General features: G+C 33.9%; 1 protein-coding gene across 5 annotated transcripts in view; it reads right to left on the bottom strand.

The window, feature by feature from the left end:
* The window catches only part of HIVEP2 (HIVEP zinc finger 2), a 282,443-nt gene that overhangs the window by 34,184 nt on the left and 228,781 nt on the right, over positions 1-19,478 (bottom strand). For all 5 annotated transcript variants that reach the window (XM_078155102.1, XM_078155103.1, XM_078155101.1 and 2 more), the window contains one exon: positions 110-154. The gene's annotated coding sequence lies outside the window, so the exon portion shown is untranslated. The remainder of the gene's footprint in view (positions 1-109; positions 155-19,478) is intronic.

Here is a 19,478-nt window from a genome sequence, read left to right as displayed (position 1 = left end):
AAAGAAAAGAGAATCTGAGGAAATTTACCCTTAGGCCAGAAGGGTTATAGATATTATGAGAAACTAAAAGTGGGACAAAGATTAATTTTAAAATAATTAAAATTCTTACCTGCGTATTTTAGAGTTGTAATGTGCATGATTGTCTTGTTGCTTCCTAGGAACAAAATAAATACAATTAGGAAATATCATCCAAGTTATTCATGGCATCAGTATATAATAACTTCACTTGAAAATTAAATTTGTAAACATGGACAATACTGACAGACTCAGAACTGTAGCCACTCAAAGAAACATAAAATTATTTTTAAAATATACCTCTCAATTTCTACAACCAAACATCAGTAAACCTCAAATAGAAAATATTTCTAAGAATGACTTTTAAAAGTCAAAATTTTTTAGATTTAGACTATTACAGTCGCACTTTGCACTACTATTCAAATAAACTAATAGCTGCCCTAGGAATTGTAGTGATGGACAATGAAGATTCAGCTACAGAATACTTCACATTGCCAGACCAAATGATCTTACTGCAGAAAATAGTCTGATGCCCTTCCTTTCTATGTTGTCCTTTCCCAAAAGATAAAAATTGCTTAGAGAGTAAAAGAGAAATACTATAGGTCATGGAAATACTCTGAGGAGAAAATTACAAGATGCCCAGTCTTCACAGTAAGAAGTATATCACCTCTAAGTAGGAGATTCTTCCAAATAAGGCAGCAGAGCACAATAAGTTCAAAAGGGAGCCCAACAAGAAACACAGGAATTTCAACTGGATGCCCCAAATTGTAAGATCTGATTTCTTTTTTCACTCCAATTTTTTTGGTCTTCCTCAGTACTCCACAAGAGTATACCACTCATTGTGGAACTGGATTTGTGTTTTCATAACACCAAAAATAGTCCTTTCTACACATCAATTAATCATCAGATGTTTGGTCAAGGCCATGCCAAACAATAGAACATGAGCTCCTTGATGTCTTGGTAGGTTTTTGGTTTGTTTGTTTTTTTTAATCCTTAGCACCTGGTACAGTAATTTGCACATAGTAGGTAAATGATACATGTTCATTGAATAGAAACAATCAAAAATGACTACTAGGCCTCTTCCAAATCTGAAATTCTATAAAAATCTGGGCATCATACAGACACAAAATGTATTGTATCACCTGACATATGGAAGTTAAATATGAAAATCCAATATCATGGAACAATATTCTTTTAGAATATTTTTAGTAGCATAGCAACAAAATCACTAAAATGAGACCTACATATATTGTTCATTGCTAGTCCACCTTAATTTGAAATACAGGCACCAACAAAGAAATAAATAAAAATGTAATGACATCTCGGTGAGGACAATAGGTTAGGAAAGTAAAAGTAATTTATAGGAAATTCCAAAGCACCTAATTTTAGTAACATGAAATGATGATAATAAAAATAACTAGTATTTATATAGGACCTTAAAATTTGAAGTCTAAATATCATTTGGGCATTACAATAACTCTATTATGTTGCTGTTGTGGTTATCTTTATTTTACAGTTGAAGACACAGAAGCTCAAAGACATAAAGACACAGATGGTCATACAGCTAGTAACTATCAGAGATGGCATTCAACCCCCATCTTTCTAACTTGAAGTCCAGCATTCTATCCACTTTGACTCCCATGCTCAAGGTCATGGAAAAGAATAATACCACTGTATTCTGCACATCTGAAGTACTGTGTTCTGTTTTGGGAGTTAAATTTTAAGAGGAACATTGACAAATCAGTGTTTCCCCAGGAACGAGTGATCAGAATATTAAGGGAGTCTGGAAATCATAGTTGAAGGAACGGTGTATGTTTAATTTTGAGAAGACTAAAGGGAGATTGATTGATATCTATCTTCAAATATTTTACAGACTTTCACAAAGAAGAAAAATTCCATTCTTGAAGAACTCTTATTCTGGAGGGAAGACCTAGCACCAATGGGTGGAAGTTACAAGTAGACAGATTTAGGCTCACTAAAAGAAACAGCTTGCTAACAATTAGAGTAATTCAACAGTGTAGTGGGCTGCCTCAGTATGCAGTGTGTTCAATCAGAGACTAGATGATCATCTTTATGGGTATTAGAGAAAGAATTTCTACATTGGATTGGAAGATGAACTAATAACAATAAAAACAATAATGATATTTATCTATGCTGCAAAGTTTGCAAATTGCTACACACACACACACACACATACACATATATACACAAAAATTCACATATGTATATTTTATTTGATGCTCACAATAACCCTTTAATGTAGGTGCTTTATTATTGCATCTATTATACTGATGAGGAAACTGAGGCTAAGAAGTTAGGTGATCTGTCAGGATCTCATAGATAGTAAGTACCTGAGGCAGGATTTGAGAACTTAAGCCCTCCTTATTCAAAGATCAGAAGTCTATCTACTAGGTTACTTAGCAACCTTTAAAGTTTCTTTCAACTCTAGTAAGCCACAATTGGCCAAAAACATATTAATTAGAAACCTCACTTAACTGGGTGTTTGTTGTTGTTGTTGTTGTTGTTGTTGTTGTACCTAGCTTTGAGGAGAAAAGTGGCCAATTAAAAGAAAACAATATCTATGATATAGTAAAGAACAATTGCACTTAATTCATATAGACTCAACCTACTTCCTACACATATAATTCCATATAATGAAGATTGATATTCAGATTGCAATCAATCAACAAATATTCACTAAGTACTTACTATGTACCAGACATTATCCTAGGTGCTTGTGATATAGGAACAAAAAGTGAAATCATCCTTACTCTTTATATTCTAATAGGGGAGAGAACACAACAAATGTATACACACACACATACATACAGATCATAAATCCAAAGTGAATAAATGCAAATATATTTAAATATATAATAGTATGAGGGGGAGGGTACAAATAGTTGAAGGGAACAGGAAAGACTTCATGTAGAAGATGGCATATGACCTGTGCCTTAAAAGAAGAGAGGTAGAGATGAGGAGAATGTGCATTCCAGACACATGGGAAATCCACTTCAAACGCATGGCAATGGTAGGTGGAGTCTCACATGTGATGAACAGGGAAAAGGACAGATCCAGTTTGGCTGGATTGTAGGGTGCAGAAGGGAAAATAACAGACAACGAGTCTGCAAAGATTATGTTGTGCAGTGATTTAAAAGTTAAGGAGATGAGTATATATTTGATTCTAGAAGCAAGAGGAAGTCACATGAGTTACCTTAGTAGGGGAATCATGTGGTCAAATCTGCACTCAAGGAAAATTACTTTGGCAGCAGTGTGAAGGACAGACTGGAGTGAGGAAAGACCCGAGGCATGGAGATCAATCAGAAATCTGTTGCAATAATCTAGATGAGAGACCATGAAGGCCTGAACTAAGGTGATAATTATGTGATCTGAGAGAAAATGTTGGATGTAAGAGATACTATGAAGGTAAAAATAGAAAGATTTGGCAATTGATTTGATACATGGGATAAAAGAGGACAAGGAGTTCAAGATAATGCCAAGGTGACACACCTCAGAGGATGGAAGGATAGTGGTACCTTTGATAGAAATAGGGAAGTTTGGAAATGAGGTAGGAGTTCAAGAGGAAAGATAATGAGCTCTGTTTGAATTATGTTGATCTAAGATGTCTCTAGGACATCCATTTTGAAACATCTAATACGTAATTGGTGATGCAGAACTGAGATTCAGGAAATTAGTGATGCAGAAGCTCAGGAAATAGACTGGAGCTAGATATATAGATCTGGGAACCATCTGCATAGAGATGACAGCTAAACTAATGGGAATTAATAAGGTAAACAAGAGTTAGAGTATAGAGAGAGAAGAGAAAAAAGCCTAGGACAGAATCTTGGGGAAATCCTAGTTAGAGCTGAAAAGTAAATAAGGGTATTGCTCCAGCAAAGGAGACCAAGAAGAAAGGGGCAGACACTTCAGTATTGTGAATGAAGGAAAAAAATGGAATGTTCTTTAATATATTGTCATTTAATATCACAGGAAAAGGTTTTCATCATGAAGTGTTAAGGGGGAGAATGGGATTATGTAATCATCAGAAATCAAGCAGAATATTAAATTACCCAGACTATCAATTCCACTAGAATTTTTCTAGGTTTCTAGAGTAGTAAAAAAAATGATGCAAGGGGAACAGAGAAGACTTTAAAATAAAAGTAAAGTTATATCAGCCAGCTCAGTTCTATGTTTACCATTTCAATATGCAATCAATAATCTACCTTTTTCACCCCTTCTTGGGCTAGATTCCATCATTGTATCTTTACCCAAGCATTATGCATTTTTTTAATAAGTTGAGTTATTAAAGTAGTAATGAATTAATCTCTCAGGGATATTACACTAGGAAATTTTTCTGCATCTGACTTTTTTTCTGAAATGCATGCATTACAGGAAATGTTGAAATCAAATCCTTGACAATATTTTTAAAAACTTAAATTGTGTGCTAACATCTGTCTGGAATCAATTCTTTACAGTGACAAAAGCAAACCTACTTAAAATGACCTGTTACTATATGAACAGTAGCAAATGGATAAAGAGATCAGCTTTATGTTACTAAGATAATTCTGGAAGAATATGAAGCTTTGTCTTTCCTAAACCAGGAATTACAACTAGGTTGTCACATTATATCAGCAAGCTTTTTACATTCAATTCAACTCAAGAAATTCATTAAATGTCTCCTATATTCAGGCAACTGAGGGCATAAAGACAAAGATAAAATTGTCGCTGCCTTCAAGGACCTTACTTGCTTTTGAGCGATTTTGCATTTCATTTCGACAGAGTTCTTAAACATGGGAATATCATTGGGAATTTTTCAGTCAAAATTTGAAACAAATTACGCGTGATTCTTTTCAGTGTTATCCTTGGCATCTGTATTTGAACTGCTACCCATTTAATAACTTTTATTTCATTTGTCCCTAGGAGCTTTTAAAGTACACTCTGAGGGTGGAGAGGAATAGTGATCCCTTTGGGGGATTTTAACAGATAACATTAGCAAGTCATTAAAAATATGGAAGGTGTTCTTATTAGACGCTAGTCTATAGTTCTGTTATTCTGAAAAATGAAAAAAAATTAAGCTTGGACATCTCATGAATTATCAGTATCATATACCAATTACCATTACATATACTTTTCCACAAGCAAAGAAGGCAGGGGTGGGAAAAACAACTGTATTGCTGTCATATCTTTATACTCAAGGAATGAAAATTCACTTTAAAAATCTTAAAGATGCTGTTAGAGTTTTATCTAAGGTTCCTCTTGGTTTAGAGACACATTTTCCTCTTTTTGATCCAATTTTGTTTTAACTTCATGTTCTAAAGCTATAATGAAGTTATAAATTTCTGAACCCTTCCAACAAATAGCATAAATTCCTAAGCTTATTACTGAATTATTTGAAAATATGGTATTGGTATAAATGGACGAGAGGGTAAGAATCTGCATACATTTCACAGAGTTATTTGGAATCCATTTTTATATTCAACTTACAGCAATGTAATTGTTTCTGTGTGTGTGTTTTGTTTTTTACTAAAATGAGAGGAGAATAATGATTTATTAAATACCACTATTTGCCAGTCATAGAGCTAGGTGCTTTACAAATATTATCTCATTTGATTAATGATTGCATTAGGAGCTCAAAGATAGCCCAGACCACCAATTACACTATTCTCTAAAAAGTTTGGACTAAGTTTGTTATTTCTTTGCTATCCTTTCAAGGCCCTAAATCAATCATCGTCCTATGCTCAGATACATTTAATTAGATTTAGATCACTTTACATATCTTCTAAATGAATATGAAATTATAAAAATGATGTTTATGTATTTCCTAATTAATTGATATTTGGGGGAAATGAAACACTAGAAAAATTTTCATACCAAAAAACCCACAAAATGATAGAGGTGAAAATTTTACTTCATAACTTCAAGAATCTTTAATTACATTGGTTGGATATTAAAGCATTCTCTCCATCAATGCAGCTTTCAATTGCCCTAGAAGATGATCTTCATAGGCTGTTTCAGCCAAAAGAATTCATCTCTCTTTGGAGAAGGGCCTCTTTGCCAAATTTGCTTGGCAGGGGGAGGATGGAGGCTCAAAATGGCAAACACAGTGTGTCATTAGGCCATACACAAAGACCATATAACTTAGTAGGACCTCCCAGTGTTTGTATTATTTTAGGATAATCTTCAAAAACTCAAGCATTGCTATACTATGCATGATGAGACATTTGAGTATGTAGTGGAGGACATCAATTTAGTTCATTGAAATGTCTTTTTTTGGAGAGAAACAAAAATGAAATAATTTTTGACACTTGTCATTAAGCAGAAAGTAAAGAAACATTTGATCACATTCAAAATTAAAAATTTTTCCTAATTTATTTAAGAGACATGAAAAGAACGGACCATTTTACTGTAAGCAAATTAAACATGGTTCTAGAGAACACCAGGGAGCTGTTTTCCCCTACAACCATTTCCATGGGAAGTTTGGGGCACATATTCAAATAGGCAACTGTTCCAGGAACATGTGTGATAAGATATTATACTTTTTGTCTTTATTTCCATTGTCACCATACTCAAGGAGTTGAAAGTGTTTCCTTTCTATCATGACAAGCATTCATTAAGTTAGAAAATTATATAGACTCTCCAAGAGTTAAAAGGGGCAAAAAAGTGGTTATTATCTAAAAACTTGATTTCTCCTATTTCTTGGTCTCACACTAAATTGCTATTATTTGGCAACCCAGTTAAATAATTTCTGCAGAAAGACCTGGTAAAGAATGTGAAGAAATGTCTTTGACATATTAACCTTAAGATGGGTCTCTCCAGAGTAGGAACTGGCTTCAACAGGAAAGTATAGTTACTTTCTGCTAATACAGGTATTTAGACTCAGAGAAATGTAGCCATAAGAAAATGGCTGATGAGTGCATTGTGAATGAGCAACAGGACTTGTTTTTAATTGATTTCTTTGGATTAAATTTGAATGAAACATTGTGTTAATTCAAGCTGTTGTCCATCTGGGAATTTTCACAAGCCTAGAAAGTCTTTAGAAAAATAGTGTCTCAAGGAGAAAAAAAATATACCTCAGGAAACAGAGTGGTGGAAATATTCAAGTAAGCATGAAATGGTAACACCCTATATAATAATGGTTTAAGATGACTGTTAGAGCCAAACCGTATTCTTTTGTCTTCATAAGTTAAACAATAAAAAATGACAGGCAATTGGAATGGCCCTGTAGTTTTCTTTAATAGATGTTGGTTGTAATGAATTATGAATCTTGCTATGTTGAGTATCAATAAATTCTGAGAAGTATAATTTTCCATATCTGCAAAGTATCACAAATCAGTTAAGATATTTTAAGGAAACACAGAAATCTGAGAGCAATATTACTTTAGTAGTGACCTTTACCCTAGGATTATCCACTCAAAATATATAACTATCACCTGCCTCACTACCACTTATGGTATACGTGTTTGAACCACAGGGGGAAAATCTAGCAAAAAAAGTTCATCAGTGCCAGAGTTCCACTCAATACACTTATTTTCTTTCACAAGATGGGAAAAAATAAACTACCTAAGAGCCAAAGTCATCTTAAATTACTCATTTTTTTTGGTAAAAGTTCCCTTATACTTCTCCTTGAAATAAACATACCACCAGCATCAGAAGAGTACTTTATACTGCAAACACTTACATTGGGAAAATGAGATATTTTTGGAGGCAGATAAAGATAATGTGAAAAGAGCTGGCTAATTTGGTCACATTTTAAAATTTGGTTGAGATATCATCTCTGTGATATTAGTAACAAAATGAACAATACTACAATTACTTGTATATTTTTGAGGAGCATTTATGACTTACTTGGAATGAAGCACATTCTTTTTTCTATTTTGAATATTCTTGTTAATGTTTTATCAGAAATTTTGAGTTATATTCTTAAATATGGCTTTATTGCATACAGAGGTCAAAGATTTTTTTCATAATAGATTTTGTTCCTCATTTCATAATGTCAGCAAGATTCATGAGGAGTGGGATCTTAGAGGTAATTTTAATGCCTGTCATGGTAGAAATGACTTGATGGTCACACACCTAGAAAGTAGCAAAGCCTGGACACAAATCCAAGTTTTCTGAGTTTGGGTCCGATGCTGTTTCCTTCCAGGGTGCTGCCGCTAACCACTAAATGAAGGCTATCAAAATTCACTTTCTGCACCTAAAATTAGTCATTCACAAAAATGCTGTTCAGTTATTTTTTCCCAAAGCAGTAAACATGTGATTTCCTCCCAGGCTTGACTGCAATGTCATTTGTATATGAAACAGGAATTCTAACCATGTTTGGGGTGTTTTGTAATGCTGCATCTATGAAAAGAAATGTGACTCCAGATTGGCAGAGAGAATGCTGATCATTTGCTACATCTTTCTTCAGGCCTCTCTCCCAAAGACTCTCTGGAACCACACATGTGTCTCCATTAAGATCTGGAACTATGTATATCCCCCCCCCAAAAGTGTGTGGAACCAATTCTGTTAAGAATTCTAGGTGGGAATGCAGCATTGCATTCATCATTCTCTTTACCAAAATGGAGTCATATCTCTCTCCACAAAAGCAGCAGCAGGAAAAATTATTTTGAAAGCCTGCCTGCAATCATAGTGAAAAAAGAGTTCCATGTCAAATGACATTTCAAAAAATAGAGTAAAATTATATTTCTTAGTTATTAACCTTCTATGTTTATATTAACAATAGAATAATACCTTTCTGCCTTTGGCAAAGTAATACTTTACCCATAGGGATTCCTGCAAAATGTATGGAACGTTAAAAAGTAAATGAGACTTGAATAGATGGTAAAGTGCCATTGGTGTGAATTAATTAAGACTCATTATTCCTCAATGAACAAGCAGAGTTTGCCTGGAGGATCAATTCAATAAACATTTATTAAATACCTACTGTATGTAAAGGATTATGCTAGGAATTAGGTAAGGTACAAAGCTTAGCATTGACTTGGTCCCTGACCTCTCTCCCACCACAGAGCTTCCATTTTACACGATAACTCCATCTCTCAAGGAGCTTCAATTCAAGAAAAAACTTTCTCTTTTTGATCTGGCTTAAACTTTATGGGCATATACTTGTGATACCTGGAAATTAGAGACAGAACCAGTGGTAGCAAATAGGAAATTAATTCTATCACCTAAATCTGGAGCTTATAATATTGTTCTAGTGGTTTATAACAAGGAAAATCTTTATGGAAAGGATCAGCTCCTAATGAGGCCCTTTCATCTTTAGAATACTAAAGTTTTCTAGATGAGGTCTCAGAAGGATCCACCTTATTTCAAGTCCTGCTAACTCTTTGCAGTCTAAGTTACTATTTAGGGCTAGAAGTAGTTTCTAAAGGACAAATACTAATTAGGATGAAGTAGTAATATGATACTTATGAAAAAAAGGATAAAGGACCTAACACTGAATTAACACAATCTTTCATTCAAATATGATCCAAAGAATTCAACTAAAGGCTCATTTAAAATGGACCCATCAATCACTCTGCTTAAGGCTACTTTTCTTTAAGTTTTAAGGGGTTAAGAAAAAACACAAATCTACCACAAACTGGTTCATTTATTATCTGTATACAACATTGTCAATTGGTGCAGATAAGTTATTAATACAAACCATAAAGGCTTGTTGCCAACCAAAAGCAGAGAATACATGATAATGAGACCATGCTATCAATGCTACTTCATCTGAACATTCAAAATGCCTGCAAGAACTAATTAGTTTGCTCTAAAAAATTTTTTCTTCTCTTCTGTATATCACTGTAGCAACATCTCAGGACACCCTGTTCACTCTGAGATGTGAATCATTACAAGCTAGCATGCCCACTTGGTTCCTCAAAAGACACAAAAGGTGTAAAAATAGCTTGTGCAAATGAAGCATGTACAGCGTCAGCAGCCAGATGAACGTGGGTAGTCAGATAAGGTGCTGCTGCTGTAAAGGGCAAATTATTAAGAGAATTGTCTTTGAAAAAAAAATCAGCTTTGCTCTTCATGCCTTAAATCAGCCATTTGCAGAGCTTCCAAATGACACCTGACAAGCTCTTCTCTTCCTGTAATCACAAGACTGATGCAAACCAGGGAAGTCAAGGTTCCAAGATACTGAAGGTATAGGTGTCTTAAAAACCCAAATGTAGAAGACCAATGATGAAACATACTTTCCACCCCCGGACAGAAAGATGATAGATTTAGGGTGCAAAATTAGACAAATTTATTTTTGAATACAGTCAATGAAAGAATTTCTTTTGCTTGACTGTGTATATTTGTTATAAGGAATTTGTTTTTCTTTTGTCTTTTTTTTTCAATGGGGTGGGAGGCAGGAGAGAGAAAAAGTAGACTCAATATTTTTTTTAAATAGAGAAGTAAGGGGGAGATACTACAGATATAGAATGTTGCATGAGCTTTCAGATAAGGTCGTTATATTGTTAGTTTTACTTAATTGATACATTGTTACAAGAGACCTCTCACAGAGTGGGAGTAATAAGTAAATGTAATGAAAAAACAAGCTACACCAATATAACTTCAATAGAAGTGAACAATGTAAGCTCTATAATCAGCTAGGATCACATGCTATGTATGTATATAGATATGTATATATATATGTGTGTGTGTGTGTGTGTGTGTGTGTGTGTGTTGTATGTATGTATCTATGCATATACACACCTTCTTAGCAACCTAATTCAATTCAAATTCTATGTCCAATTTTTTTTTCAAAGATCATATTAACTTTCAGACATATCCCTGAGATACCAATTTATATCATGTGGAAGGGTGAGGGATTTTCAGCTTCTAAATAAATCACAACTTCTATTACCCTTTGACCCAGCAATACCACTACTAGGTCTGTTTCCAAAGATAATTAGGGAAAAAGGAAAAGAACCTTTATGTTCTCAAATATTTATAGCAGCTCTCTTTGTGATGGCAAAGAACTAGAAATCATGGAGATGCCTGTCAATTAGGGAATGACTGAATAAGTTGTGGTATATGATTGTGATGGAGTACTACTATGCTATAAGAAATGATGAACTTGATTTTAGAAAAACATGGATAGGCTCACACAAAATAATAAAGAGCAAAATGAGCAGAACCAGGAGAACATTGCATACAGTAATAGTAATATTGTTTTAAGAACAACTCTGAGTAACTAAGTCATTTTGACTATTATAAATAGCCAAATTAACTACAAAGGACCTATGAAGGAAGACATGATCTGTATCCAGAAAGAGAACTAATAAAGAGAAGTGTGTGTGTATATGTGTGCACACACAAATATATATACATATTTTACATATATACATATCCATCCATCCATGTACATATTTGTGTCTAATAATAGCTATCTCTGGGAGGGATGGAAGAAAAAGGGGAAATAAAGTTACATGATAACTTTATTATATAGTCAAAAGGAATAGCAAATTGTACATAATAGATATTCAGTTTCATGTACAATCATCTTTTTCCCCCCCATTCTACCATGTTATGGAAATGCTTATTTTATTTCTTGAGTTTGTTTGTGGGGGTTTTTTTTGGGGGGTGGCCTAGGCAATGGGGTTAAATGACTTGCCCAGGGTCACACAGCTAGTAAGTATTATGTGTCTGAGGCTGGATTTGAACTTAGGTCCTCCTGACTTCGGGGCAGGTGCTCTATCCACTGCACCACTTAGCTGCCCCTTAAAGACTTCTAAAGTAAAAAGGACTATTATAAAAATCCTCAACTTGATATGGATTTCAACCATTTTGCTACAGCCCTTCAGTTTGCAGAATGGAATGTAAAAGGGATTCTAAAATTCATTATTACCTTCTTTAGGTGGCATACAAAAATAAAGACATGGAGATAACCATCTCTGAGAAAAATATTTTCTGCTCTAATGCTTAAGTGAATTTATGAGTTTCACTTTTTCCACTCATGAGAAAAGAAAGCTTTTTCCGTAAATAGCCTATGGGTGTACAAAATGGCAGCACATGTGCTAATGTTCCACATAAAACAACAGTTCACTTAAAATACCATTTGAACTAACAAAGGAGTGGAACAAAGAGGAAACACCTTTTATTTCTTTAAATTTGCATTCATATGGTTAGTATTTATAAGTAATCATCATGCAGTGAAGCCATAGTTAACACCATCAATAAATCAAGACAAAGTGTTATTAAGCATTAGACAAGTTTTCTAAATTACTGAAATTAAATATCAAATTATGAGATTAAAATTATCTAGCATTGTTTTATAGGAAAGTTAAAAACATGTTGACAACTTTACCCAAAAAAAAATCCATTGTCCAACCTAATTGCAGGATCACAAAACAAACAGTTTCATGTTGTTTTCAAATCTTCTACTTCCTCTACTAATGTCTTACTCTGACGGCTCATCATGGCATGGTGACCCTATATTCTCACTAGCACAGCACAAGGTCCACAGACTGGTCTCCTTCCTGGTCCTCACACAAGACATTCTTCCAGACTCTGGGTATTTTCATTATTTGTTTCCCATGCCTATAATTCTCCTCTCCTCATCTCTACCTCCTTACTTTCCTGGCTTCCTTCAAGTCCCCACTAAAATTCTGTCTTCTATGAGAAAGGCTCTCTTGAGCCCTCCTTAATGCTACTGCCTTCCCTCTATTGATTATTAGCAATTTATCCTATCCATGTCATTTATACCTAGTTGTTTTTGTATTGTTTTTCATATTTGATGGAGTTCCTTAATAGCTAGGTCTGGAATTTTTGCCTTTCTTTGTATGCCAAGTACTTAGTACAGTGCTGACCTTAATAAATGATAGTTGACTGAACAACTGACCGCAAAGATAGAAAAGCATCAAGTATGGATGGGCCTGGGTTCAGGGGTGCATTGGAGCCAGATCAAACCAGTTCCTGAAAAATGACTTAAATTTTCAGTGTGATCATTTACATCTCAGAAATTTGTAGTAAATGCTACAAATCAAGATTTGGATTTATTGTTTTGTTGATTGTCTAGACTTAAGAAAGTGATGGAGAAAATGTTAATATACAGATTAAATTTCAAAGCGCATTTCATGTACTTTTTTTTTCCAGATAGCTAGTTGCTAAATGTTTCTCAGCACATCCCTGAGTCTGGTGATAGAAGATCATGAATGAGTCTTGTCTTTGGGCTACAGCAGACTCATTAAATTTACAAAGGTTCATCACCAGAAGGCTAGTCAAAAGGAAATGACTTATTTTGGCAACAACAATTCATGAAGATTATTCTACTGAAGCATGGAATGACTTATTTTCATTGGCAGAGGGAATACCGACACAGATAGTTTTTTTTTAAAATCCTTGAGATAGTGAAGTATCTTCTACTTACAAGTTAACTTTCAAGAACTGAGAAAATTTTATGCACCACAGTTTCTTTCCCAGTGATTTTTAAAAAATGTCTTGGCATTACATAATAATACCTTATAAAAACTAACTTAAACAAGGTCATACTAAATTATGTATTTTTCCTTATTTCTCTGCAATTGCTTAAAAATGTGCATTGCTGGAAGTGTCCTTTGTTATTTCAATTCTCTATGATTCTAAATTATTTTAGTAGGGAAGTTATGGTTTTCCTTAATGTTATTACTCTGTTGGCTGACTTCTACATAAGGTTAATGTTTCATTGTGCATTCCTCTCAGACACATGTAAGCACCTCCCATTATTCATTCTGGGTTGAGGTTAAATAAATGTACAACACATCAGGAATAGTGCAGACTAGCAGATAAGAACCCCTAAGTACACTTGAACTCCAAAGCAACATTCTGGAAAAAAACAACAATATTTCACTTGAAAACATATAGCTGGAATCATTAAGACTATAGAAAATTCAGAAGAGGGATCTGACAGCAGGATACAGGAAAAAATTATAGAATGCTAGAAAAGGAAGGTACTTTAGAGATCACCTAGCTCTGCCCCCTTATTTTTTGGATTAGGATTTGTTAAACCTTTTATGGGAAAAGATATCTAAACACAAAATAGCATAAGGGAATTAATATTCTTATTAAATTCTTTGAGAATTTTCATACCAAAAATGGAGCACCAGCCTCAGGGTCAACAAGGTTCAAGTCCCATTTCTGATAAATAGTTGCCAAATACCATTGACATGTCCCTTAACCAAAGATAAACTGTCAGCTTTGCTATTTTACTTGACAAAGGCAAAATTAGTCCCTCCAGAATTCTGCCAGCCAGACTATCAGTAACTCAATCAGCAACAAGGAGGAAAATGCGTCTATATAACTCAGGGAAACCAGTGTTGTCACATGGGCCTTAAGCATCACCCTCAAGTAGGTTTATTCACAGATCAACCTATCTGGGACTAGGTACTAAGGGAATTGTGAAAGTATCTCCTCTCCATCTATTCCTCTGGCTAATTCCTATAATCTTCCCCTTGCCATGATCCACCTTTTCAAGAACATCAAAATCTAGTCTAGGTTACTTTGATTTGGGTGCAAATGAAAATTATACTAAGACAGTTGAAACATCATGTGTAGGGTATCACATAAATTAGTGAAAGTATATAAGGAGGTGTGACTGCTTAAATACAAAATGTGGCACCTGAAAGAAGGATATAAAACAGTCTCATCTTTTTTCATTATTCAAAGTTAAGTATTTCAAAATTTATTCAAAACTTAAGTATTCAAAATTTATTATCAATGAATTCAGTATAATAAAATCTTAACTAATTAATGTTTCAGGAATATTATCTCAATTATATCTTCTGGTTAACTGAAACTAATGTAATTTTTGACAATTTTTGAAGCCAGTCCTTCCTGACTAGAATGGTAAAAATTCCAGCCATACTTCAAGGCCCAGATTAAATATCGTCTTCTAAATGAAGCTTTGTGCTGATAGGTAGGCAATATTATATAGTAGAAAGAATGTTGATTTGGAGTCAGGACACCCAAGTATGAATTCTGTCTCTTATCCTAGCTAGTTGTGTAACCATGAGCAAGTTAGTTCACCAACTTACTTCTTCCTCTACAGAAGAGGATGATACCCAATGGACATACATCCTATCTTTCACTTTACATGTGATCTTTCCTTCTGAACCTCCATAGGATTTTGGTTGTATGTCTCTTAAAATATTTGTATTCTGCCTAATATCTTGGTTATTTTATATACCTCTATACATAAGTACATAGGAACTTTATGTCTTAATTCTCTGCCATGCCATATGACAGTTAATGGTCCTAGAACACAGAGATTATGTCTTTATCATCTTTGTTTCTGCCACGGTGCTTTCCTTTCCTTCTCAATAATAACACAGTATTAATTTACTCAGTTATATCACAATGAATGAAGAGTATGCTAAATCAAGTCCAAAGTTACTTTATATCTACTTCTCAATTAAATATAAAATAATGCAATTCAAAGAGAAATAAGATAACTATTCACCGAATTCTGGAGTTAAAAATGGAATAAAAATGATCTGATTTCCTAATTTAATGGTCAAAAAGAAACAAAAATAATGTCAAATAAAGCAAATGCCCTTATGGATTACTTATCTACATTTACATAAAAATTCCACAATTTAAAAAAAACATTAAGTTCCCTAAAGAATACTAACAAAATGCTCAGTTTTCATAACTTTAGCTCTGTAATCTATTATGTTCATAAATCCATTTTCACTAACAATGCATTGTTTGAAACAAAAAACAAAGAGAAATAATTAATTAACAGCTCATTTCCCACCTATCTGGTATTTTTTTTAAAAAAAAATTATGACCTGATTATAATGATAAACTTTTCAAAGCAAACATATGAAGGGCAGTCCATAGACCATCTTCCCAAAGGTAAGGATTAATGTTTTAGTGACAGTTACTGCTGGTAAGCCACTTGGCTCGAAGTACCAAATTTTCACAAAGAAGACCTGTTCAGATATGGTAATCACATTGCCACAGGCACTGTTTGTCCTGCAGACTGACGTATTCCTACATTGTTTTGCTAAAGGGCAGGACCAATTAGGTGTCTTGTATTATTAAAATCTTATTTTCCTCTTCTTACTACATATCCTCCCTCTCTTTCCTTTTCTCAGTACTTCCTCTTTCCATTAAACACCATGCTAATAAACCAGACAAATACCTACTTCATGCCAAAATATTCAGGTTATTAATTCTTTTAAAATAGGGTACTCTACAAGAATATTTGGAAGAATCAAGACAAACTTCCAAGCAGGCCCCTTTCACTTCTATCCTCTAGTGAGAAATATGATACATGACTGTAGTAATGACAATACATTGTGACTTCAGGCTTCATCTTTGACAGTGCTCAGGTTTCTAGTGTTGATCTTACTCAGACCCTGATACCAAAGTGCATAAATAATATCATGATCCCTCCTCCCAAGTTCCTCTTACTCTTTGCTGTGCCAAGTCTGAAATAGAAAAAGGACAATGTTAACTTTGGATTAAGTGAGTAGAAAAAAGAAAAAGAAAGAAAGAAAGAAAGAAAGAAAGAAAGAAAGAAAGAAAGAAAGAAAGAAAGAAAGAAAGAAAGAAAGAAAGAGAATTGTAAACATCCCAGCATATGAATATGCATAAAATAAAACAGGGTGACCTTGCCTAGAGGCAAACTCATCTCTTAAGAGAGATTCTTCCTCCTTCTGCATCTTCAAAATTCATGCCAAATTCTATCAACACACAGAAAAAAAAACACACTGAATTTCACATAAATGCCATAAGTAATCCCTGGATGTGAACAACAACAACAAAAATCATTTCTGGATTCTTCCTAAACAAAGACACCCCCCCCCGTCACCAAAAAAAAAAAAAGAAAAGAAAAGAAAAGAAAAAGAAATTCAATGGAATAACATAAAAATGTTTGTTTTCATATTATGAGACTAAGATGAGGTCCAATTCATCTTGATCTAACCTGTGATGGATTCAATAACATTTCCTGGCATCTATGTTTTCAACAAGGAAAATGAATAAAGGGAGGGAAGGTAATAGCCCTATCCTTCATATATCTAGTTCAATAGGATTTGTACTTAGAACTGTTTTTCCAACAGTCCTGTTTGCTAGTCCAATAGCATTTGGGAGGGAACTATCTGAGGACTAGAGGTATAGTGTAATCCACAATTTAAATCAATAAGTCATTGTGTATTTGGTGAACATCCATAATGGATTCAGTAATGTAATAGGAGAAGAGTAAGACATGACCCATACCCTCTAGAAGTTTACATTCTACTTGAAGGAAAGAAGAAATGACTAGAGAAAATACTAGACAGCATAAAGTACAGTAAAGACCATTTGATTTGGAAGTAGAGGACTTGACTTTTTATATTCCAGTTATACCACTTCCTGTGTCACCTTAACCAAGTAACTCCCTCTCTGGGCTTCAGGTTCTTCATGTGTAAAATGAGGGAGGTGAATTAGATGATCTCTAAGGTCCCTTGTACCTCTAAATTCTATGGTCCTCAGATATATAAGGATTTTAAAAATTCAGAGTAGACACGAAAGACTGCTCTTTTAAAAGATAACTAGTTCACCTGGGGATCAAATGTGTGACTTTTTTCTTAACACTATTTTCTAATCAAAGTGGGCTAGTTTTTATCATTATTAACATCACCTAAGTAACAAGTGAATCTATCCTCATCCTTGTATTTTGACACCTTTCAATATTTGCTTACCTTCCAGATATATTGTTAATCTAGAAATGAAAACAACGGGATAGAGAGGCTGGGGTCTGTGAGGAGAAGACAAAAGGAAAAAGACATTGACAACCTCAATTTGAGGTTCTCATGTAATAGAAGATCAGATTATGGCACTGTGAACTTCAGTCTTGAATCGCTTAATAAATATTTCTTGGCTTGCTTTGAGGAGCTATTCTTAACAGTATCTCTGACAGTCATAACATCGATTTTCACTATCTTAATCAGTCATTTATAATCAGAAAATATGATTACATGCCAGAGTTTTAAGTACATATCTATTCTGTGTTTATTTAATGTTGTTAAAAGGCACAAAAAATTGATTTTTTAAAAATTTAATTGCTCTACTTAAATATATGATGGAAATGGAAACTATTAACAAAAATCATATGTACATACATTGTATATGTGTATATACATATATATGTACACACACAAATACACACATGGCCACCATGGTAATACTTTCTCTGGATCAAATGTGTTTATCTCTTAACAGTGTTTGGAAAGAATGCCTGTATAAACGAAGCTATTGGTATCTATTTGAGGTATATAATAGAAAACATGCAAATTCTCTGAATGCTACTTCCCTTAACTTCATACCTACAATGATTCTTGGAAAATAATGGATTTTATGAATATCACCACATAAAAAACTATACCTTTCCTTTTAAAAAAACAACATTGGAAACAAAGGTTTGTGTGTGGTACATATTTGTATGTGTGTGGGGGGGGTGTTTTTCTCTAGAGGACTGCATAAGAGTGGAAATGATGTTGTCAAATTATATTATCTTTAAGACTGTGGTTGAATTTCCAATGACTGCCAAAGCTCAGCAGCAGACATGGTAACTGTGTTTGACATTCTCTTGGACCCAGATAAGTTAAATTGGCATAGGCTACATACAAGTGCTGTGTAATATTTTAAAAGGGTTAGATGAGCAATTCATATCTGTTGAGCATACATCATTGTCTAAACACTAGAGACAGAAAACTTTTATTTTGCTAAATTTTGAGCCTATTTGATGGGAATGTATTTCAAATTTCAAACCAAATTTAACCTTAATGGTGTGAACTTCTATTTCCTGAAGAATTTTTAAAAGTTTAAAACTACATATTTGTGTGATTTTGATGACCTTGAAAAACATTTTCAGTAATGTGTTGATAGGTATTATGGAAATTAATCAAATATGTATGGTATAAATTGACCTGTGCATTCCAAATAAAGCTTACAATTCAGAGTGTTTTGAATAAAAGCATCTGAATATGAATCAAAATTAAGTAAATTCTAAAATTACAATAATTGCTATGCACTCTACAAATACTATCTTGTTTGATCCCCACAACAATCCCTAGGAGAAAGGTGCTATGATCCCCATTTTATAGTTCAAGGAACTGTAGAGTGATTTGCCCAGAATCACACAGCTAGTAAGTATAAGAGGACAGATCTGAACTCAGGTCTTTCCAAATCTAGGCCAAGATCTCCAACCACTGCACCAGCTAGCTAAAATGAGTATTTTGGGTCAATTTACCACACAAACACAAATATTCTATACAACCTAACTGATAATGGTCCCCTAGATGAATCTCTCATGAACCTAAAGAAATAAGTAGTAAAGAAAATAAGTAAATAATCAATATTTTTGCTATAGTCTTGAAAATTATTTATTAAAATCAATGGGCCTGCAAAGTTTACATTTGATCCTTCAGTTCTGGCTGGCCCTGCACTTATCAATGTCATTCCCATGAGCACTTTTCTATGTTCCACTTCTCATATCACCACAACAAAAGATCTTGGATATTTGCCTG

Source organism: Phascolarctos cinereus, unplaced genomic scaffold (assembly GCF_003287225.1).
Source record: "Phascolarctos cinereus isolate Bilbo 61053 unplaced genomic scaffold, phaCin_HiC Scaffold_5;HRSCAF=322, whole genome shotgun sequence".
In the NCBI taxonomy this organism is placed as follows: domain Eukaryota; kingdom Metazoa; phylum Chordata; class Mammalia; order Diprotodontia; family Phascolarctidae; genus Phascolarctos; species Phascolarctos cinereus.
The sequence above is the reverse complement of the archived record's forward strand: the minus strand, read 5'-3'. Positions and strand labels throughout refer to the sequence as shown.